The following is a 24,596-nucleotide window of genomic DNA, read 5'->3' as shown; positions in this document are numbered from 1 at the left end:
ACCCCGCTTTAAGGAAACCCTGTTGTGAATCATGACTGGGGCAGCCATGTCCCAGAAATGGATGGCAGGGCAAGGGTAGTGAAGAAAGAGCAACTTGAATGATATCTCGAAAGAACTGTGATCACAAAGGAAAGTATTTTGTTTTTCTAATAAACATCTCTAACACATGAGCCCCCAGCGGGGCCCATAGCAACTTTTGGAGATTTGACATTCCAGCTTTGCTGTTAATTAGCCGTGAGGCCTTGGCCCGCCAAGTCCCTCCCCTGGGCCTGTTTCCTCATCGAAGAGCTAAGGAATGCAATTAAACTTGGAGTCTAGGATTCCTTTTATCCCAGGCATTCTAGGATTTTCTGATTCATTGAGATAGACAATCTATCAAAATCCCCAGTTCATCCCCAGAGAGGCCAGATTCTGTCGAGGCCCACTCTAAACCCCGCCTGAGCTGGCCAACAGGGGACCAGCCTACAGAGCAGACCCTTCAGAAACCAGTCAGTATTTTCAGAAAACTCTCCTACTTTCAGATTGTTTAGAAACCTAAGCTATTCTTTCCATTTTAAAAACGCACAGGGGGCGCCTGGGTGGTTAAGTGTCCGACTTCGGCTCAGGTCACGATCTCGCGGTCCGTGAGCTCGAGCCCTGCGTCAGGCTCTGGGCTGATGGCTCGGAGCCTGGAGCCTGCTTCCAATTCTGTGTCTCCCTCTCTCTCTGCCCCTCCCCCATTCATGCTCTGTCTCTCTCTGTCTCAAAAATAAATAAACGTTAAAAAAAATTAAAAAAAAACACACACACAGGCTGTGGAAAATAATATGGGGTTACCTTTAAAACTTAAAAATAGGATCACCATATGATTCAGTAATTCCACTACTGGGTATTTACCCAAAGAAAATGAAAACACTAATTCAAGAAGATATACGCACCCCTATAATTATGGCAGCATTATTTACAAGAGCCGAGATAGGGAAGCCATCCAAGTGTCCATTGAGAGATGAATGGGTAAAGAAGACGTGATACACACACACACACACACACACACACACACACACACACACACACTGGAATATTACTCAGCCATAAAAACTGAAATCTTGCCATTTGCCATAACATGGATGGACGTAGAGGGCATTGTGCTAAGTGAAAGAAGTCAGCCAGAGAAAAACAAATACCATATGATTTGACTCAACTCATATGTGGAATTTAAGGAACAGAGCAAAAGAATAAACGAAGAAACAAAAGAGACAAACAAAAATCAGGCTCTTAAAGACGGACAACAAACTTGTTTCCACGAAGCCAGGAGATCATGACCTGAGCCGAAACCAAGAGTCAGACGCTCAGCTGACTGAGCCACCCAGGCACACCCCTCCCCCCAAAACAAATATTTTTAAAAAATCTTTTCAAATCAGGAATCCATCCCTATCAGGGAGCTCCCTGCTTCCTCCAAGTTGGAATAAGCAAACGCAGGCCATTTCTGCACGAAATAAGGATCTTTGACAACTGACGTCTGGAGCCACGGGCGCAGGAGAAACAAACATTCATCACCTGTCACAGTAAAATGATCTTCTTCAACAACAGGTGATGGAGGAGGAGTGGGGACTGGAGACTGGAGACCCCCCCCCCAAGTGTCACAAATGAACAGTGAACTAACACAGAGGCCTCGTCCGTATGCTTTATGTAGACTCATGGGAGTAGACGTTCCCTGCCTTCTCTACTAGGCTCTGCTTAACATGTGGGTAGGCAGGTGTGCTCCCAGGACCGTTTCCTCTCCCCAACCCCCGCCCCCCCATCATGGACGTCAGGAGAGTCTCCCTCTGACTTGCTTCTCTGTCCGTTTCCCCCGGAACATTTGGGTTTAGGGCAAAGGAAGATTTGATGCAGCAAGATCTGAAGGAGGGTGGGGAGGTGACACGACCCACAGCTTATATGGGCTGGGCCTTGGCCCCTGGGGCCCACAGGACAGAAGATAAGAGATAAGGACCTGGCTGATGTAAAAACGCAACAGGACTTTATCAGTCTTCGGTGGCAATCTTTTCTGAAATACAGTGCCTACCGTTTGTTGCTCTGTCCTTACCCCTATCTAGGTGTTCCCACCCCTGTGTCACTTGTTTCTGTCCTTTCTTGTTTCTGTTCTTTATTTTGAACACCTCCCTCGTATGCTATGGTAGATAACTGAACAATATTGTTATAATCTTGTTGTGTTTGCGACAAGGAAAACAGCTTCGAATGTTCAGATTTGAGGAGTAAAATGTTCTGTTTCCCCTTTCAAAAAAAAAAAAAATCAAGTAAGTTGCCTTAACAATATGGAGCCCTTTGTTAATTTTTTCCCATTGAGCCTGGGCCCCAGTAGATGGAACTCTTCCTCTCCCTAGAGGGCTCTGAGGGTTTTAAGGACAGAACCTCAAACAACGAAGATCTTCGCAAGCTGTGTGGCCTAGAACAAGTCATATCATTTCTTCATGCCTCAGTTTCCTCAGCCATGTAATGAATCTGTCTGCGAACAGAATTTGGGAGACGGAGGGAGTAGGTGTTTTGCTTCCTGGGCAAGTCACTGAGCTACTCAAAATCTAAACCTCCTTCTCTGTCAAGTGGGGCTAAGAGCAGTGCCTTCATCATAGGCTACCTGTGAGGACTCATCCGTTTAAGAACTGTTTGTTGAGCCCTGCTATGTGCTAAGAAGAGATCAGAACAGGGCGCAAAAAAAAAAGAGAAGGGTCCTGCTCTCACAGGGGACTTGGTGAACTAACTCACGGAAGGCTCTGGGCATGAGCGTAACGTATAGTAAACACTCAGTTCATGTAAGCTATTCTCATGATTACTCTCCCAAGGTATTAATGACCTATGACCCCTGTTCTTCGTCAGTGTCCCGAAAGCACGGGGTAAGACTTCCTGCAGTTATCGACACTCTCCAGGACCCCCCTGGTGGCCCGCTTTGTAAAGTGACCATCGGCACGGAGGGCTACGGCCCAGGGCTGCGTGAGCACAAAGCCAGCTGGATCCAACCCCTGCCCTTTGCCCGTTATTAGCCACTGGGTCCACCGGCCACAGATACGGCTTGAGTTTGAATTCCAGATGCCCACCGAGCCACCCAGGCGCCCCGGACTTTGGCTCAGATCATGATCTCCCAGTTTGTGGGTTCGAGCCCCGAGTCGGGGTCTGTGCGGACAACTCAGAGCCTGCAGCCTGCTTCGGATTCTGTGTCTCCCTCTCTCTCTGCCCCTCCCCTGCTCACGCTCTGTCTCTCTCTCAAATAAACATTAAAAAAATTTTTTTAATGAAATAAATTCCAGATGCCTAGGAAACCCACTGTCCCCAGAAAGCCTCTCTCTGGGCACACAGAGCACAATGGCTTCTTTCAGGGAACCCCCAGGCTCAGGTGAGGCTGCTCACGTCCCTCATGAACACTATACTTGTGACCAGCTCAGAGCCTGGTGCTCTGTCCTTTGTCCTCACCTGTCCCTGAACAGTTCAGCCTGCTCTTCTGGACATTACACTGGCCCAGCAGAGAGAATCCTTTCCCTCTTTCCTTCTCTCAAGAAAGGACTAAACAGGGACACCTGGGTGGCTCAGTCGGTTAAGTATCTGACTTCAGTTCAGGTCATGATCTTGTACTCTTGAGTTCAAGCCCCGCATTGGGCTCCGTGCTGACAGCTCGGAGCCTGGAGCTCAGAGCTTGGAGCCTGGAGCCTGCTTTGGATTTTGTGTCTCTCCCCCCAACCCCAAATGCCAAGCTTCTGTGCGCACTTAGAGTGGCTCCTGGACTCTCCTGCCACACGCTTGGCTGGGTGACAGAGGGAGGAGGACCCGACGTCGTGAAGAGCTCCCGGTTTCCGTCTGCTCTCCGACACAACCTCCCCACGTCATCTGCAATATTAAGGCGACTCTACCGAGGCAGGAATTTTGTGCCGTCTAAAAAAAGAGCACTCTTGTGTGCAGACTCCTACCATAAATCTGACACTTACAGAGGGCTTTGTGCTATTCAGACCACTTCCGGGCGCCTGGGTGGCTCAGTTGGTTAAGCATCCGACTCCTGGTTGGTTGCAGCTCAGGTCATGATTTCACAGTTCATGAGTTCGAGCCCCACGCTGGCTCTGCACTGTCAGCACAGAGCCTGCTTGAGATGCTATCTCTCCCTCTCCCTCTCTCTCTCTGCCCCTCCCCTGTTCTCTCTCTCTCTCTCTCTCTCTCTCAAAATAAATAAATAAACTTAAAAAAAAAAAACAACCCACTTCCATAGCCATTTGACCCTCCCAGCAATTCTCTGACATAGACAGGGAAGTAGCATTATTGTGATGATCATTTTTATTATTCCCATTTGGCAGATGAGACAACCAAGGCCCAAAGAGGCATGCCTGTGGTAATGCCGTGAGGGTCCCATTTTACAGATGAGGAAACTGAGGCTCGGAAGGCTTCGATGACTCGAGACCATAAAGCTAGAAAGTGGTAGTCCGCTGAAGTGGAGTCTAGTATGGAAGCCACTCAGCCCATGGGGCTATTTAACTTCAAGTCCATGGGGCGCCTGGGTGGCTCAGTCGGTGAAGTGTCCAACTTCGGCTCAGGTCCTGACCTCACGGTCGGTGGGTTCGAGCCCCGTGTCGGGCTCTGTGCTGACAGCTCGGAGCCTGGAGCCCGCTTCACATTCTGTGTCTCCCAATCTCTCTGCCCCTCCTATGCTTGTCCTCTTTCTCTCTCTCTCTCTCTCTCTCTCTCAAAAATCAATAAATAAACATTTTAAAAAATAAATGAAATAAAATCAAAACTCAGTTCCTCAGTCACACTAGCCACACTGCAAAGGCTCAATAGCCACAGGTGGCTAGTGCTTCTCATTAGCGGACAGAACAAACCACAGAACCTTCTATTGGATGTTGCTGGTCTAAATAAACACTTAGGGTGTTCCTCTTCAGACCACAACTTTGGTCACGTGTTATTATTTTCAGGCGGGGCTTCTCAAGGTTGACACGACTGACATTGGGGGCTGGAAAATTCTTTGTTGTGGGGGGGGCGGTGGGGGGGACCTCTTCCTAAGCACGGCAGGATGTTCAGAGGCATCCCTAGCCTCTACCCACTAGATGTCAGTAGCACGCCTTCCCCCTCGCTGTGACAACTGAAAGTGTCTCCAGACGGGGCCAAAGGTCCCTGGTGGGGAGGGGGGCAAAATCACTCCCCGTGTCCCTGCTGGGAGCCTGTGGGTTAAGGTTAGTAAGGTATACGAACGAACGAACGGCAACTTTTTCGCTACCTTAACTTGGCCTTCTGAAAACAAGCTACTTCACCCAACCTCGCTTCTCCTACTGAATCGTGACTTACAGCAATTTGCATCGAGTGGCTGGTTTTCATAGCTATTGGAGATTTCATGAAAAGAGTAAAGCCATTTAAAGCAGAACCCGAGTGGAGATGCCAACCGGGGATTACTATAATGTTCTGTACGATCAGCTCCTCAAACTTCCTAGCCGCCGACCAGAACTATGAATTTGGAAAGGAAAGATTTAAAAAACAGACTGGTCTGGGATTCAGTCAGTTGAGCGTCCGACTCTTGATTTCCGTTCAGGTCATGATCCCAGGGATTCTCTCTGCCTCTCTCTCTGCCCCCTCTCCCTCGCTCGTGCTCTCTCGCTCTAAAAAAAAAAAAAAAAAAAAAAAAAAAAATGGATTGGTTTATAAACCTAGAAGAACGTTAGAGCAAAAAAATCAATTAGGAAATGACAGAAGCAGTTGCATACTACATTTTGGCTACTGATGTCCGGAAACAACAAACAACAAAAAATTGTGCCACTTGAGAAATTAGTGAAAAAATCCCCCAAACGCCCAAGTGGGCGCTACAGAAAGGCTTGCAGAGGATTCCGATGGAACTGGTATAAGCATTCTCATATAAAATGCTGAAATTGGCTACTGATGAAATAATACACTTTTCCACATTTCAAATATATTCCCAAGGAAACGAAACCTCCCTGCAGCAAATGGAACCCTCAGAATGCTGCTAAAGACCAAATTAAACCTGCCAACTACACCTTCTGAGAAATCTCCAAAAGCGTTTTTAAAATTAAAAAAAAAAAAAAAAAGCTTTTAAAACCATTTCCTCCTAATGACTTTTTCCAGAGTTAAACATTTTAGCGGCCCCTGGGTGGCTCAGTCGGTTAAGCGTCCGACTTCAGCTCAGGTCATGATCTCGCAGTTGGTGAGTCTGAACCCTGCGTCGGGCTCCGTGCTGACAATGTGGGCCTGCTTGGGATTCTCTCTCTCTCCCTCTCTCTCTCTCTCTCTCTCTGTCCCTCCCCTGTGCTCGCTGTCTCTCAATATAAATAAATAAGTTTTAAAAATATATAAATGAATGAATGAATGAGTAAATAAATAAAATAATGAATTCCGGGGTGCCTGGATGGTTCAGTCGGTTAAGCGTCAACTCTGATTTCAGCTCAGGTCATGATCTCCTGGTTTGTGAGTTCGAGCCCCAAGTCTGGCTCCGGGGTTGACAGTGTGGAACCTGCTTGGAATTCTTTCTCCCTCTCTCTCTCTCTCTCTCTGTCCCTCCCCTGTGCTTGCTCTCTCTCAATATAAATAAATAAGTTTTAAAAATATATAAATGAATGAATGAATGAGTAAATAAATAAAATAATGAATTCCGGGGTGCCTGGATGGTTCAGTCGGTTAAGCGTCAACTCTGATTTCAGCTCAGGTCATGATCTCATGGTTTGTGAGTTCGAGCCCCAAGTCTGGCTCCGGGGCTGACAGTGTGGAACCTGCTTGGAATTCTTTCTCCCTCTCTCTCTCTCTCTCTGTGTCAAAATAAATAAAAGAACAAAAAGAACTTTCCCGGCTGAAGCGGGGGGGGGGGGGGGGGGGGTTGGTGGGGGGGGGCGGGGGCTGGGACAGGGCCTTGAGGGCTCCCCTGTGGCTCTCACGAATGGAAAGTGCGTCAGACAGATGCCACAAGGTGAATGCAGGTTAGCAAAATGCAATAGCCAGTCCGGGCCCCTTGCCAGAGGACTGGAGTTAACAGCCTTTCTTCTAAAACTAGAAGGAAAACAAACAAACAAAAACCTGAAAAAAGAGAAGGAAGCAGAGTGCCTCCGGGGTCTCTAATGACTACATTACACAATTCCAGCGAGGAGTGGAAGTCGGGTCTAAGCTCGGGGGCTGTGGGTACACATTTCTGGTGCTTTCTGCCGGCTCACGTTTGGCCTCCCCAGCTGGAAGCTCATGCAGGGCCGGGCTCTGCGTTCAGGAGCACAGGAGGCAGGTGGAATGGGGAGACAGTGGGAGACTCAGCTACTGGAAGGATCTGCGGGGTCAGGCCTCTTCTAGCACTGGGTGCCAGGGGCCCTGGTCGGTCAGGTGCCCTCCGCCGAGGCGCTAAGCCTCACCTTCCCGGCTCCCGTTCTTAGATGAGGAGAAGCCCACTAGTACGACGGGAGGGGCCCACCGGCCCGGCACGCTCCCCGAGATGACCACCAAGCACCAGAGTGACGCAAAAGCACTGAAGTCCCATGGACACGCGCGCTGTCGGGAATAATCCATAATCGCCTGCCAGTCTGACGGGGAGACGGGCCCTGGAGCCCAGGGTGGCAGTGTGCTGGTCTAGGGGAATCACTTAACATCTTTGGGGTCCAACTTCTTCACCCTTAAAATAAAGGCGTTTTCACCCATGTCACCATTACGGGATCTTTTCTGGCAAGTTCTTTTGCTTTTCCTCCTTCACGGGCACGTAGTTATGGCAAGACTACTTGTATTTTCTCCCTTCTACCAGTAAGCATTTTCACTGATCCCTTGATAAATTCCTGCTGTCACCGGCTGTCATACCATGTGTATAAAAGTAACGGGACTTAGGGGCGCCGGGAGTGGGGGTGGGGGGCTCAGCTGGTTAAGTGTCCGACTCTAGGTTTCGGCTCCAGTCGTGGTCTCACGGTTCGTGAGTTCAAGTCCCACCCACATCGGGCTCCGTGCTGACAGTGCAGAGCCTGCTTGGGATTCTCTCTCTCCCTCTCTCTCTCTCTCCGCCCCCTCCCCTGCTTTGCGCACTCTCTCTCTCTCTCTCAAAATAAGTAAATAAAACTTTAAAAAAATGAGAGCAGGACTTAATAGCTAGCTACCTTAAGCAACAGCTGTATCTACAATAACCAGCTCAGAATTTAAACACCAAAACGGGTACCCTCGCAAGTGGAGTAGAGCAAGGTATCAGTGAGGCTGGTGGAAGGCCTGGAAGCATATGGGTGGCTCCGAACACAGCCATTTCCACCAGTGGCCAAACACCCCGAACACCTCCGATTCATAAAATAAAGGTCCCCACCTACGGGTAAAATCGCGACCCCAGGCGTGATCTGGACAGGAAACTGCCAAGCCTGTGTTTCCACCGTGCGTTTCGACTTCCAAAGCCTGCCTACCGGGGCCCCTCGAAAGGCTACAAACCCTCCCCATATGGCCAAGCTGTGATTCTAGGACGCCCCCTTGTTGGGGCCGTTGGGGGACGGAAGGTGGGAGAGAAGCGAAGCTTACGGTGGGGGGAGGGGGCAGCCAAGGAAAGAAAGAAAGGGAGGAAGAAGGGAGGGAGGGAGCCCTGGGAAAACTCCACCAGCTGGGAGGCCGAATACCGTCCAGCGCGCAACATACTCGGAAAACGAAGGCGACTCGGGGAGATTTAACGCGGTTTCTCCACTCATCCAAATCCCGCGCTCTCTTTCCGTCCCTTCCTCCTTCCTCTCGGCTCTCCCATTTCTGGCCCGGGTTCCTCCATCTGCTCCGGTCTTCCCTTACATTCCCTCCTCCTGAGCTCATACCTCCCACCCCACCTCTTGCAAAAGCTTCTCAAGGGTGTCCCGGTTCAGTCAAGAGCATGCCTTCAACACATGCTTGTGGCCTGGCTCCAGAAAAAAAAAAAAAAAAAAAAAAAAGGCAAACTTTCTTCCAGTGTTGAGCACAAAGCTTGCTCCGGAGCAGGTACACAGTATTTTGGAACGTCTACGGAGCCTCTGTGCCTGTTAGGTCCTTCGAGGGACTCCGAGCCACTTACAGAGGCTGTGGCTCCTTAACCTCCTTAAATGCCTCCTTTTACCTTCTCCCATCTCTTCAGCCGTCTGATGAGCTCAGGCCTTCAACTGTGGCTACAGGAGTAGCCATTGGTCCACGAGTGTCTCTTGTCCACCCCCAACGACCTCAGGCTCCCCCTGATCCCCTCCACGGAAAGCAGACATCAGGATGAAGGGGCCCTGAGGAAGGCCCGTCGTTCGGCCGCAAACAGGAGAATCTAATATGAGCGCCCGGGGAAGAAGGGCTGGATGCTCGCCTGGGAGCAATGACATTGCCATGATCACCTCCCACGGCAATGGCTCTATCTCGCTGGCCTCCCAGGCGCGCCCGGCCATGCCCGCCGACCTCTCTGTCATCTGGGGCTCCGGTGAATGACACAGAGGCGTAGACGTCTACCCAGGGGCGCCCGCTGCCAGTTTTGAAGCAGCAGCAAAAGGGGGCAGTCAGTCTACGCACACCTCCGTGTCTGAACCACCTCCGTTCAGCACTCCAAACGGAGGGCCGCAAAGAATCACACGGAACAGTGCTTTGGGCCGGCAGGTCAGGGGCTGTCAGTCCCGGTCTACAGAAATGCCTTTCCAGGAGAGGAGAGAGCACGGCGGGGGCCAAGTGCACCCCTGCAACCCTCAGCTGTTGGAGACCTGCAGCCAGTGAGGTGAATCTCTGGCCGGGATTCCAGGTTCCAGCTTCATGAATGAAAATGGAAAAGAATCGTGTACCCTTGCGTGCCCGATTACTGCGAAGGTTATTCTAACGGGGCTACTAGTCAAGGAAATTAACCTTGTAAAACCCAGATCGGTGGGGTGCTTTATTTCAAGACGACTTGGGCTACGCTTGGACACGTGCAAGCTGCAACCTGTAGCTTTGCCCCCGTCTCTCTCCCTAACCCGCCTGGTTTATAAACATCGTCCTCGTGCAGCTGTCCCTTCTCAAAACCCTCGAGCCATTTGTCACACACGCTGGCGCCGGCGAGGCTGCACGAGTGCCACAAAGGACCCTCGCCCCGAGAGGTTGGGCATCACCCCCGCGCAGGGAAGGGGACTCCGGGAATAAGGGTATTGCCGCGTGCATCCCTACCGCTCGGCGACATCTTCCCTTCGGAGCGTCTCCTCCTCACCTTCGCGAGGAAATGAATCCACAACCGCCAGAGCCCCGGAGAAACCGTCCCGCGTTCCGGCCGGTCCCGGGTTCCCTGGGACTCAGGCGAGGCAGGTGCGCGCGCGCGGCTGCCGGAGCCGGGCGGGGGGGGGGGGGGGGGGGGGGGGCGGTGTTGGGGGAGGACGGAGTCTGCGGGCCCACGCCCACCTGCGCCAGGCTCCCCGCGCGTGCTGCCCCCAGGCGGTGGGCGCGAGGCCGCGGGTTCGAGCCCCGGGTCCGGCCAGGACTCGCTCCGCGCTGGTCCTGTGGGCGGCGAGCGGTCCCCGCGGCGGAGGCCGAGGGCTCTGCCACCCTCGGCTCCGGGGAGCCTAGTCGGAGCCCTGACTGCACCCGCCACTTACTCTGGAGTCTTCGGGCGGCCGTAGAACCCAGCCACGGCGCGCCTCGGAGCGGCAGGGCCCGCTCAGAGGCCGGGCAGAGCGCAGCGGGGGGGGGAAGGCAGGTGGGGCAGCTCTGATGCCCGCGGGCTGATGCACTAACCCAGATAAAGTTTCTGTTCCGAGGCCTCTCTCGCTGTCTTCTGAACGAGGTCCCAGAAGGGCTGGGCTTGTTCCTTACAGGGCTGGGAACTGTTAACTCCCCTTTTTCCTCTGCCTCGGACTTCCCGCGACCACAACATCCTCGGTGCAAACTGCCAGGTGCTCTTAGGCCGTCTGTGTCCCTGCAGGGCTAATGAGGGCGAGGAGCCCTAAGGACTTAGCAGAGGCCTTTACCCAGGCAGAGGGGGACACACAACAGCTTTGGGAAGGCCATGTAAATAAGCACTTTCTGGCATTTTTGATTCTGCAGGCTTCGGGGCGGGGGAGGGAGAAGGGGGGCAGGAGGGACAGAGGGGAGAAGAGAGAGGCAGGCAAGGCTGCATACATTTCCACCTCAGTCTGAACACTATTTTTGACCCGTCCAAGCCGTTCTTGTTCAATCTTAAGGAAAGTGATTTATACACCCTAAGCAAGGAGGAAGGAAGGAAGGAAGGAAGGAAGGAAGGAAAGAAGGAAGGAAGGAAGGAAGAAGGAGGGAGAGAGAGAGGAAAGAGAGAGGAGAGAAGACAGAAAGAAAGAAGAAAGAGAGAGAGTGAGGAAGAAGGGAGGGAGGGAGGAAAAAGAGAGGAAAGAAGGAAGAAAAAGAAGAAAGAAAGAAGAAAGAGAGGGAGGAAGAAGGGAGGAAAGAGAGAAGGAGAGAAGAAAGGAAAGAAAGAAAGAGAGAGAGAAAGAAAAAAGGAAGGGAGGGAAGGAGGGAAGGGAAGGATAAAAAGAAGGTAGGGAAGGAAGGAAGGGAGGGAGGAAGGAAGGAAAGAAAAAAGCATGAATGTCCTTAAAATTGTGAAATCTCCGTGTCCTTCAGATAGAAGTCCGCAGCAAAGATTGTGTACACGTGCTAACATGGTTTATTTACATTGCCTGGATTCGGAGATACTGCTGATCAGACCGAAAGAATGAGAGCGAGTGCGAATGCCACCTAATGCTTGCTGCCCTGTAGGGCATCCTTCCCACCCCGGCTTCAAGAAACAGGTGTCCCCGCCCTGGCATCTGACATGCAGAGGCAACAGTTTGCAATATTTTGACTTTCAAAGCACCCGGTGAGAGTGTGAAAGGCAAAGCCAATGCAGATGCAGGCTTTTGGCTTTTTTAAATTGAGAGAAATGGAGGTTTTGAAAGGTCAAGGCTTCTGTGTGCGCATTCAGTGCGGGGATCATTAAACCCTGCAGGACTGGGCGTAATCTGGCAGCCTTTCTGAATCTGGCTTCCCTGAACTCGGAGAAAGAAGAAAACCAGGTCCCCGCCCCTCAGGGGGTCTTAGCCAGTCTGTAGCTGAGGGCCTTGTTTCTTCTTCAGTCTGTAAGAGGCAACACCCTGCTTCTGGAATTTCACCCGGTGAGGGGACTGGGGTCTCTGGAGCAGGGTGGTGCATGGGCCCCTCTCTGCCTAACTTGTTGAGGAAAGGGATGCACAACTGCCCAAGGACTAGATTTACGCGGAGCATGCTGAATCCTCACCTGTGGCTAAGATTTCTGGAAGAATGCCTTTCTAGCTAGCATGTATGGTCAGTGCTCCATGATTCATAGGTGGCCTACCCCCTTAGTGGATTTTCTGCGATTATGGTTTAACCAACTTCTACCTACCCGGGTTGGAATATCCGTGGAGGGTTAGGAAAGACCGATTTTATTATTTTTATCATTGTTACTATTATTTGTAGGAAAGACCAGGTTTATTTTTTACGTTGTTTTTTTTTTTTTTTTTTTATTTTTGGGACAGAGAGAGACAGAGCATGAACGGGGGAGGGGCAGAGAGAGAGGGAGACACAGAATCGGAAACAGGCTCCAGGCTCCGAGCCATCAGCCCAGAGCCTGACGCGGGGCTCGAACTCACGGACCGCGAGATCGTGACCTGGCTGAAGTTGGACGCTTAACCGACTGCGCCACCCAGGCGCCCCGGAAAGACCAGGTTTGATGCTGGCCAGAGAAGAAGAAGCTAGGTAGGAAGGCAAATCTTTGGCATTCCCCACCCACTCAAATAGACCACGCCCCGAAAACCCCAGAATTTTGTTCTTTGACTAGACATGCTTTGCTATGAATGACCGGTAGCGGAGGGTCCGCAGAAAATTCATCCTGGAATTCCCAGACCGCACTGATGGCTCCTTCTCCTGAACTATCACACCGTTTGCGGTCAGGGCTCTGGAGCCAGAACTGGGTTCAAATCCTGCCTAGGTTTCTGATGTGTGATAGCCGTATTGGGATTTCGTAGAAAATGTTCTCAGGAGGTCCATGCTGAAGTTCTTAGAGGTGAAGCGCAATGATGGCTCAGTTTGTGCCCAAGTAAGTCAGGAAAACGAATGGGTAGGGACGTGTGTGTGTGTGTGTGTGTGTGTGTGCGTGTGCGGAGAGAGAGAGACAGAATGATAAAGCAAATGTAGGGAGGTGTTGACAGTCGGCGATTGTAGGTGAGCCTACACGTGTCTTCTTAGACTAGTCTTTCAACTTGCCTGCGGCCTGGAAGGTGTTTTCAAAATTAAAAGTTGGGGTTACCGTCTGGGTTCTGCCCCGCCTCGATCAACTGCGTCAGCCGCAAATTATTTACTTCTTGTAAATCCGAGTTCCCTTGGCTCTAACGTGGAGATACTGGGACGCCTGGGTGGCTCAGCCGGTTGAGCGTCTGGCTGGATAGCGGGTTCAGGTCATGATCCCAGGGTCGCAGATGGAGCCCCCGCGTCAGGCTGCATGCTGAACGCGCAGCCTGTTTGGGATTCTCTCTCCCCCTGCCCCCTCTCTGCCCCTAACGCTCCCCTGCTAAAAGAAAGAAAGAAAGAAAGAAAGAAAGAAAGAAAGAAAGAAAGAAAGAAAGGAGATAATAGAACCTATCCCGTTAGGTTGTTTATGGGGATGAAATTGAGATAATAAATGTCCTGCCCTTGACATGGTGCCTGTCCCTTACGAAGGCCTCAATAACTGCTAGGATTTGCTACTGTCACGCGAGTGGCATTCAACATGTGATGGCGTGCTGTCTCCTCGTGCTCTCAAGGTGTTTCGCATGCAGGTAGCCTATATCCTTCCCTTCGATTTTTAAGCCTCCAGAGGGCAAAACGCACTCCTTACCCTTTTTCTAGCGTCTACCAGAGTAGCTGGCACAGCACTGCGGAAACCACAGCGAGGGAACTGAGGGCCTCGCTGGGTTGACTTCGATGTTACCGTTCTGTGAAATCGGTGGTCATAGCATTGCCCGGAAAATGCTCACGTGCCCACGGGCCAGCCATCATCGATGACAGACCAGTAGAAGAGAACGTTAGCACTGCACGGTGGGCCCTGGGTAAGGAAGCAGGCGCCCGAGACAAGTCTCGGGGGATAGGCTTTGGGAATTCTTCAGGTTGAAGGTAGATACCTTCGTGCACAGCCAGACTTTTGGAAAGAGCGTCCACCTTTTGTAAGTTCCAGGAGGGCGTGCATTCCGTTACTTGGCTTGCCGGATGAGGAGGACTTCTACTGAGGCACATGTTTAGGACGCCAGGCCAATAAAGCAGATTTGCAGGGGTGGCAGGGTACAGATGCCCCCTCCCAGTAACGGGGAGAACACAAACACTGCAGGTGACCCCCCACGCCGGTTCTTGGAGAAATGCTTCCATTGCTTCTGGAAGGAATCTGATCTTCCTGGCTCCAACCACTGATTCCAGTGAGCCGAAAACATGCAGGGTAAATTCAACTGAAACCTTCAGGACTGACTTCAAAAACCCTGCTAGGACTTTTAAACATCTGGCTCTTGAAAAATCTCTGTAATCCCTAGAGCCTGAAATGGAGAACGGTGAGACTCCCTGACTTCTGAGTAGATGCATACCATTCCAGAAGGTTCCTCTCAGTCCCGGTCTCTCCTCCCTTTTCTTTTGGCTCCTGTCTCCCTGCTTCCTCTTTCCTTTTTTTTTTTTTTTTTAATGTTCTAATGTTTATTTATTTTTGAGACAGAGAGAGAGAGAGAGAGACATACTGTGATTGGGGCAGGGACAGAGAGAGAGGGAGACACAGAATCCGAAGCGGGCTCCAGGCTCCGCGCTGTCAGCACAGAGCCCAATGCGGGGCTCGAACTCGTGAACTCAAGTCGGACGCTTAACCGAATGAGAGTCACCCAGGCGCCCCCCCTCCTTCCTCTTTCCTTCTCCCCTCAGCCCTACCTCCCGAGGCTCACTAAATGAATTCCCTTCCCGCTAAAGGCTGGCAAAGAAGCAGTGGGTTCAGGGGTTTGGGATGACAGAGACAAAGCAGTTTCACGTCCACATCCACGTGACTGCTGCTCACAGCATCCCAGATGGAGCGACATCTCCGAAGGCTTCGGGGGATAAGCTAGAGAGCTGGGTTGTGGCCTCTATGGAGCCATGCATCCTGACATCTCAGCCTGTCTTCGGAATATCTGCTCTCACAACATCCTAGGGCGTCTGCGGGCCGGTGGGATTCACGAATCAAAGGCCAACAGAGCCAGGACCATCTCTAAGGGAGTTGGCCTGGGGAAAATGACAGACACTGGGTGGAGCGGGGACCTCCCCCAACCCCCAACGTTTCAGGAAGGTCGAGGCTGATGTAGATTGGGATTGGCGTTCAGGGCTACAGTGGTAAGGAATGGGGAGGAGGAACCCAGTACAATCCTCTGGTGGGGCTGGGGCGAGGGAAGACACCTCCCTGGGGTTGGAGGGATAAAAGGCAGAATGCTTGCAGAGTGATGCTTACCCGGGTATTTTCTAAAAACAGTTCCCGGCTCTGCCTCCTCCCCCTCCCCCTCCTCCCCCTCGGTCCCTCTCCTCCCCCTCCTCCCCCTCCTCCTCCCCTTCCCCCTCTCCTTCCACTCCATCCCCCCTCTCCCTCCCCCTCCTCCCCCTCCTTCTCTCCCTTCCCCCTCCCTCTCCCTCCTCCCCCTCCCCCTCCCCCTCTATCAGGTCCTTTTCAGACTCACCGAGGATCTCCTTCTGCCTGGACACCTTGGACTGGGAAAGGGAGGGGACAATCGGGAAAGTCACCATCACTTGCCACACTCCAGACTTGTCCCTGTGCTGGAGAAGAGCAACCAGATTTGGAGGAAGTCTGTCTTGTGTAGCTCGTTTCGAATGTAGTTTTATTACTCTCAGGCTATACATCCAATCGCACAGACTTGGCTCCAGGTGTGGGCGTGACTGAACAGACAAGAGTCTGGAAACAGACATTGTGGAAAGTTTCTAAACGCAGCTCCATCCATCCGCCTGCCTGCTAGATTGGCCTGTTTTCAGATTTTCCCTTTCTCGAGTGGAAACTGGAGCCCAGAGGGGGCCAATGCTGTTGGGAGGAAAGGTGCAAGGATTCGGAAGGTCCTCGCCAGCTTCTTTCTGGACGCATTCACTTCCTTTCCCCGGGTTATGAGAAAACTCTGGAATGATCCCTTCCACTCACCCCCTCTCCCTGGCCCTCAGGAGTACTAAGGAAGGAGGCCGATTTACCCCTCACCTCCAGCCATGGCCAAACTGATGATCTCCAACCTGCAAATCACCAGGAAACAGAAAGCACACACATTTATCACCCACACTTCGCTTAGCCCAGAGCCTGGAGGTGTGAGGCAGCTGGGGCCCCCCAGCTGCCACCTCCGTAGTGGAGACCCTGCCAAGTGTCACTTCCCCTATGGGGCAGCCCACAGGCCCCCCCCTCCACCCAGCCTTCAGCCCAGGGAGCAAAGACGCAGCCAGGAATGCCACCCCACTGGAGGAGGGACACTTGCTTGGCACAGTAAATTGGGTTTTTACCACCCAGCCGGGCACAGAACTGTTCTGGCTTCCTTGCCCAGGCAGCTGAGAGGGAAGCGACCCCCGCTGGGTCTGGAATCAGTGATTCACAGGGGGGCCTACCCAAACAGCCTCCTGCTGTCATTTTACTTCCTTCATTACCTAACATCCTGGAGAAGGAGTTGCTAGCCCTTCCTCCCACGCCTGAGTTGAGTGACTGGTCAGTGGGACAAGTAAAGGCATGTCGCCAGGGTAGCTGGCCTCTAAGAACTCCCCCCAAAGAAAGAAAAAATGGTTAAAAAAACTCTCGTGGCACACAAAGGTATAAAATAATGAAACATGGGGCGCCGGGGTGGCTCAGTCGGTTAAGCATCCGACTTTGGCTCAGGTCGTGATCTCACGGTTTGTGGGTTCGAGCCCCACATCGGGCTCCGTGCCGACAGCTCGGAGCCTGGAGCCTGCTTCACATTCTGTGTCTCCCTCTCTCTCTGCCCTTCTCCTCTCATGCTGTCTTTCTCTTTCTGTCTCTCAAAAGAATAAACATTAAAAAAATAAAATTAAAAAGAATAAATAAAATAATGAAACATGAACACCCCTCTCGACTCTTCATCTCCCAAAGTCCATTACCCGACTTCTTGGGTTCCTTCCAGGAAAGAAAAAAGTTGTGTGTGTGTGTGTGTGTGTGTGTGTGTGTGTATCTCAAATCATCACATTGTACACCTTAGACTTACACAATGTTATATGTCAATTATATCTCAATAAAGCTAGGAAAAAAATGACACAGTAGAACTTCTGGTTTCCTGTTCTGCATGTAAGAGCTTAGAAGCCACCATTCTATCCTAATAAGTACAAAGCTGAGCAGACTGAAAAATCAACAACTCCTCTTGGATCTATAAGAGAGGGGAGGACTTAAGGCAAACTGTTGCCCCCAAGATTGGAGAGACAGACAAGCAAATACAAGGAGACATGGCTTCCCAAAGCCAAGATTCACCAGCAGAAAACTGCCACAGGAACTGGTACCTGGGTGGAGGCAGGAGGGGGGGGGGGACCCTGAACTATAACTAACAAGTTGATGGAGGTTCAGTATGGCCCACTCTGCGAGTTAAAAACTAGCCAGGCTAACTGAGAAAAAAAGAGAAAGGACACAAATTACTAATATCAGAAATGAAAGAGGGGACATCATTACCAATCCTATGGACATTAAAAGGGTAATAAAGGAATACTATGGACAACTCTAAGCCCACAGATTTGATAACCTAGATGAAATGGACCGATTCCCTGAAAGACACGATTTGCCAAATGTACACTAGAAGTAGACAATTTAAATAGGTCTATATCTGTTATAGATATTGACAATTTAAATTACTTATTGACATAATAAGTTTCCAAAACAGAAAGCACCAGGCCCAGATGGGTTCACTGGTGAAGTCTACCAAACATTTAAGTAAGAAATTATACTAATTCTCTACAATCTCTATCAGAAGATGAAAGCAGAGGGACTACTTGTTAACTCATTCAATGAGGTCAGCATTACCCTAATACCAAAACCAAAGAAATTACAAGAAAATTACAGACCAATATCTCTCAAGAACATAGATGCAAAAATCCTCAGGGCGCCTGGGTGGCTCAGTAGGTTCAGCGTCCAACTTCAGCTCTGGTCATGATCTTGTGGTTTGTGAGTTTGAGCCCCACGTCGGGCTCTGTGCTGACAGCTCACAGCCTGGAACCTGCTTTGGATTCTGTGTCTCCCTCTCTCTCTGCCCCTCCCCCACTCGTGCTCTGTCTCTCTCAAAAATAAACATTAAACATTTTTTTTAAATCCTCAACAAAATATTAGCAAATTGAATCCAACAACATATAAACAAATGATATTTATTTCACAACAAATGGTAGATATTCCAGGTATACAGGGCTGGTTCAACATTCAAAAGTCAATTAATGTAATCCATCACATTAAAAAGCTAAAAAGGAAAAATGACGTGATCATATCAATAGATACAGAAAAAAGCATTTAACAAAATCCAACACCCATCCATGATAAAAACTCTCAATAAACTAGGAACTTAAAAAACTGCCTTAATTTGATAATATGTTCAAAGAACTTACAATTCACATCATACTTGAAGCTGTCCCACTAAGATCAGAAACAAGGCAAGGATGTCCCCTCTCGCCACTTTTTTCCAACATCATACTGGAAATAGTAACTAGTGCAATAAGACAAAAAAGGAAGTAAAAGGTATTCAGACTGGAAAGGAAGAAACAAAACTGTCCCTGTTCACAGATAACATGATTGTCTATGCAGAAAATCCCAAAGAAGCAACAAAAAGACTACTAAAACTAATAAGCAATTATAGCAAGGTTGCAGGATACAAAGTTAATCTACAAATGTCATTTGCTTTCCTGTATGTCAGCCATAACCAAGTGCAATTTGAAATTAAAAACATAATACCATTTACATTAGCATCCCCACAAATGAAATGCTTACCTATAAATCTAACAAAACGTGTATAAGATCTTCAAGTTTCCTAAAAGAGGAAAATTACACAACTGATGAACAAAATCAAAAAAGACCTAAATAAATGGAAAGATATCCCATGTTCATGGATAGGAAGACTCAATATTGTCAAAATTTCAGTTCCTCCCACCTTGATCTATAGAGTCAATATAACCCCAATAAAAATCCCAGCAAGTTATTTTGTGGCTATTAACAAAGTGGTTCTAAAGTTTATATGGAGAGGCAAAAGACCCAGAACAGCCAAACACAGTATTGAAGGAAAAGAACCAAGTTGAAGAACTGATACTACATGACTTTAAGACTTACTATAAAGCTGTAGTAGTCAAGACAGTGTGGTATTTGTAAAGAACAGACATAGATCGATGGGGCAAAATGGAAAGCCGAGAAATAAGATTCACATAAATATACTCAAGTGATCTTTGACAAAGGAACAAAGGCAATACAATGGAGCAAAGACGGTCTTTTTAACAAATGGTACTGGAGCAACTGGACCGCCACATATGAAAAAAATAAATCTAAACATAGATTTCGCACCCTTCACAAAAATTAACTCACAGTGAATCATAGACCCAAATATAAAACACAAAACTGTAGGGGCTCCTGGGTGGCTCAGTCGGTTGGGTGTCTGACTTCGGCTCAGGTCATGATCTCGCGGTCCGTGAGTGGTCCGTGAGTTCGAGCCCCGCGTCGGGCTCTGTGCTGGCAGCTCAGAGCCTGGATCCTGTTTCAGATTCTGTGTCTCCCTCTCTCTCTGACCTTCCCCCATTCATGCTCTGTCTCTCTCTGTCTCAAAAATGAATAAACGTTAAGAAAAAAAAATTAAAAAAAAAACCACAAAACTGTAAAACTCCTGGAAGATAACATAGGAAAGAACCTACATGACCATGGTATGACCTAGGTGTGGCAATGACCTTTTAGATACAACACCAAAGGCACAATCTGTGAAAGAAATAATTAATCCACTAGACTTAGTTAAAAGGAAAAACTTCTGCTCTGTGAAAGACAATGTCAAGAGAATGAGAAGACAAGCCACAGACCGGGAGAAAATATTTGCAAAGGACACACCTGATGAAGAACCGTTATCCAAAATATACGAAGAACTCTGACAACTCAGCAGTAAGAAAACAACCTGATTTAAAAATGGGTCCAAGACCTTCACAGACAACTCATCAGAATGTATACAGATATACACAGATGGCAAAGAAACTTGAAAAGATGTTCCACATCATATGTCCACACGGAAACATACGTGCAGATGTTTATAGCAGCTTTATCCATAATTGCCAAAACTCGGAAGCAACCAAGATGTCCTTCAACAAGGGAATGGATACATAAACTGTGGTGCATCCGGACAATGGGATATTATTCAGCACAAAAAAAAGAGTTGAGCTACCAACACATGAAAAGAATTTGAAGATCCTTGAACTCATACTACTAAGTGAAAGAAGTTGCTGTGGTCTGAATGTTCGTGTCCCCCTAAAATCCACATGTCGGCAACCTAAATGCTCAAGGTGATGGTATTAAGAGGTAGGGCATTTTGGAGGTGACTGGGTCATGAGAGCAGAGCCCTCATGAAGGGGATTAGTGCCCCTATAAAAGAGGCCCCAGAGCTAGCCCATTCCTCCTACCATGTGATGGCACCCTGAGCAGTCAACCGTCCGCAACCGAGAACCCAGAAGAGGGCCTTCAGCTGACGGTACTGGCACCCGAATCTTGGAGTTCCAGCCTCCAGAACTGTGAGAAATGTTTGTGGTTGGTCAGTCACTCATCGTGTGGCATTTTGTTACGGCAGCCCAGAAGAACTAAGACAGTAGCCAGTCTGAAAAGGCTGTATATAGTGTGTAATTCTAACTACACGACATTCTGGAAAAGGCAAAAGCGTGCAGACAGTAAAAAGATCAGCGGTCGTGGGGGCAGGGAGTATACGGGACATCTCTGTAGCCTCCTCTGAATTTTGCTGGGAGCCTGAAACTGCTCTAAAAAAAAGGAAGTCTTTACAAAAGTTGATTAATGCAAATAGAGAAAGAAGTCACCATGAGACATGGCACGGGAGAGTGAAAACAACTGATTTGCTGCAAAGGTGTTCTGAATAGAGGGCCCCAGCTGAAAAATTTCCTGGAGGCTCCTTCATGCCCACCCCACTTCATTTTGGGGTGCTCACTCCTGCGTGCCCTCCTCCAACCCCAGCCTAGTCTCATTAGACTGAGCAGAGCTCCAAGAGTCTGGATACTACCCCCACTCCCCAGCACCAAACAGCACCTTTTATCTGAAATCTCTTCTCCCATACACAGGAAACTGCTCTGTGTTGCACGACAGTGACAGGCACGAGGGGTCAATCAAAGTCAATCGAATAATGCAAACTCTGTTAGGGCTGGTGTTGAAAATCTCCGGCATCCCAGTACCCTAAGCCCGTGGGAAATGACACACAGGTTTCAGAACCTTAGGAAATATTTTCATTCTTTTTTTTAAATGTATTTATTTTGAATGAGAGAGAGAGAGAGCGTGGGGGAGGGGCAGAGAGAGAGGGAGAGAGAGAGAATCTCCAGCAGGCTCCGCACTGTCAGCACAGAGCCCGATGCGGGGCCCGAGCCCACGAACCGCAAGATCATGACCTGAGCTGAAATCAAAAGTTGGGACGCTTAACTGACTGAGCCACCCCGGTGCCCCTGTTTTCATTCTCTTTAATGCTGACAATGGACATTGAGAGCACCGCAATAGATTTTTCAACAAGGGCAATTTTTTCACTCCCTTGTGTTGAGAGGGTGAACGTACAAATGGACAATAGCCAGACCATAGATGACAACAGGACTCTGACCCATGCCTCTACAGCAACCGGTAGGGAAGTAAGCTACAACCCCTCAGTAATCATTCCAGATTCCCCATTTTTGCCGCTATCCTACCCCCTCCAAATTCAGGAAGAGCCAGAGGAAGCCAAGTAGGGCGTCACCAACCAATCACATGGGACACCCCGCCTCGAGTTAGCCCACCCCCAGCTTCCCCATGCCTATGGCCTCCAGTCAGGTCATACCCGAAGCCTTCCCTTCTTTCACTGTAAAGCTTTCCCGCTCCCCTGCCTGCTTCTGAGCCTCTGCCAAAGCCAAATGACATTGGCCGACTCTCCTGTATAGAAAGCTCGGGATCAATAGCCTCTTTTGGTTCTCATTGGCGTAGTCCTTGTTTGTGTCCACCATGCCATGGCACAGAGCTGGCTGCCTATTCCAGCGTGCTCCCTGCCGTCCGCCAGGACTGCCCAGAATGTCTATACGGGCACACCTGCACCGTCCCCGACCGCATTGTGATACAGCGCTTTCGTGGTGAAGTCGCTCTCCCTCCCCGGAGGGGGCTTTTGGGCAACTTGGTAGCTCGGTGTCGTGATAAAAAAAAATATATTGATATTGAAACCAGATACTGTAGCAATTATTAGCTATAGAACCTCAGGCATGTTACTTACCCTCCTTGGGCCTCAGTTTCCACATCTCTTAGGTGGAAGCAGTAATGACCTCTGGACCTCTTTCATAGAGTCATCGCATCTCCGAAGGGAGACAATGTTGACTTAGAGAGGGATCTAAATGCCTGGGTCCCCGCCCCTCAGAGCAGCGGTCTCAGCCAAGCGCCCACTGCTGACCACTGGGCTAGAAAGCAAACACGTAATGACCTGCAAAGATTTCGTGTGGGAACCAGGAGTCAGGCTCTGGTCCAGGTCGCGGCGAGGTTAACACACCTGGTTTTTCGTGCCCACTTGGCCTACTGGCTGGGGAAGGGACGGGCTCCTTCGATGGGTGTATGGAAGATTTATTAAAGAAGGAAGGAAAAGATCCCAAGACGTTTGTTTGTTTGTCTGACTTGCCCACCCACTGGGGCTTTCGGCAAGCCACCGAAGGTTCCTGGGTCTCCGTTTTCCCATCCATAAAATAGTAACAATACCAGCCCACCCTTCCTGGCTGGCCAGAACACTATGAAGATCTGAGGGAACAATGTGTGCGTGAATATGTTTCATCTTCTAAGTGTTATACAGATGCAAGTATTCTCGGGGGACAAACATTTACAATGGGGTCGTGACAGAGAGAGGCCAGACGAGGGAGGGCTCGTCTTCTTGTGTTCTTTGTGTCTCGAGGCTGCGCTCTGGAGCCCACTGTCCACACCAAGGGCTCTGTCCCTTGAAAAAGCCTCTCCCTGAATGCTCATGATCCCCGTGTGCCAAGAAGTGGCTTGTCCATGTCAACGGAGCCTCGCGGTTCTCTGAATATGTCCAGAAATGAAAACCATCTCTGGTCTTTTCACGCCCTTAACAGTTTTCAGGGCTGCCTCACACCATGGCCCGTCCCGAGAGCAGAGTAAGAGAGTCACCCGGTGGGATGGGGGAGCGCCTGGGTTGTAAAAGCAGGTTGCTTGGGAGCGTCACAGCTCTGGCACCTGCTGGCTGTGTAGCCCCGGGCAAGTCACATAGTCTCCTAACCCAGTTTTGTCATTTGTAAAATCAGGGTGCAAATAAAGTAGCACCTACTTCACGGCATCAGTGGGAAGATTAATTAAGTTAATATGTGCAAACACTTAGAACAGTACTTGGTGCTGAGTAAGTGCTTGATAAATGTGTGTTATCGTTACCACTGCACCGAGCGGGGTGTGTTCTCCCCTTTTAGGCCAATTCTAGCACCAAGACCATTACTGGGACTCTTGTTCTGAAAAAAGTCACTCTATAAAAATGAGTGCACCCATAGAGTGGATGGTTCGTATTTGCGAACCATAATGAACATTCGGGCTATATAAGGAAGTCCTATGACTCAATAGCAGAAACCAAACAACCCCAGTTGTTTACGTTTATTTATTTACTTTGAGAGAGAGAATGGAGGAGGAGCAGAGAGAGAGGGAGAGAGATCATTCCAACCAGGCTCCACACTGTCAGCACGGAGGCAACACGGGGCTCGAACTCATGAAACCGTGAGATCATGACCTGAGCCGAAACCGAGAGTTGGATGCTTCAGCGACTGAGCCACCCAGGTGTCCCAAAACAACTCAATTTTTAAGATGGGCAAAGGACTTGGATAGACATTTCTTCAAAGAAGATATACAACTGGGGCGCCCGGGTGGCTCAGTCGGTTGAGCGTCCGACTTCGGCTCAGGTCATGATCTTGTGGTCCGTGAGTTGGAGCCCCGCGTCGGGCTCTATGCTGACAGCTCGGAGCCTGGAGCCTGTTTCAGATTCTGTGTCTCTTTCTCGCTCTGACCCTCCCCCATTCATGCTCTGTCTCTCTCTGTCCCAAAAAGAAATAAACTTAAAAAAAATTTTTTTTAAAAAGAAGATACACAAATGGACAACATGCACACAAAAGGATGCTCCACATCACTAATCAGTAGGGAAAGGCACATGAAAACAGCAGTGAAGGGCGCCTGGATGGCTCAGTGGTTAAGCATCTGACTCTGGATTTCTGCTCCGCTCATGATCTCATAGTTTGTGGGAACGATCCCTGCATCGGGCTCTTCACTGATGATGCAGAGCCTGCTTGGAATTCTGTCTCCCTCTCTCTCTGCCTCCCCCACCCCTGCCCAAGCTCGCTCTCTCTCTCAAAATAAATAAAATAAACATTTTTTTTAAAATCCAATGAGATACCACCTCACACCCATTGGGATAGTTACTATTAAAAGAAAAAAACATAAAGCAATGAATGTTGGTAAGGATGTGGAGAAATTG

The 24,596-nt window shown here is 49.6% G+C and overlaps 1 protein-coding gene across 1 annotated transcript in view; it reads right to left on the bottom strand.

Moving 5' to 3' along the window:
* Positions 1-10,210, bottom strand: part of KIAA1210 (KIAA1210 ortholog) — a 56,454-nt gene extending 46,244 nt beyond the window's left edge. Inside the window, exon 1 of the mRNA XM_081793964.1 lies at positions 10,130-10,210. The gene's annotated coding sequence lies outside the window, so the exon portion shown is untranslated. The remainder of the gene's footprint in view (positions 1-10,129) is intronic.
* Positions 10,211-24,596: the final 14,386 nt, after the last annotated feature.

This window comes from Panthera onca, chromosome X (assembly GCF_046562875.1).
Source record: "Panthera onca isolate mPanOnc1 chromosome X, mPanOnc1 haplotype 2, whole genome shotgun sequence".
NCBI classification, from domain to species: domain Eukaryota; kingdom Metazoa; phylum Chordata; class Mammalia; order Carnivora; family Felidae; genus Panthera; species Panthera onca.
This window is presented reverse-complemented; position numbering and strand designations above follow the sequence as displayed.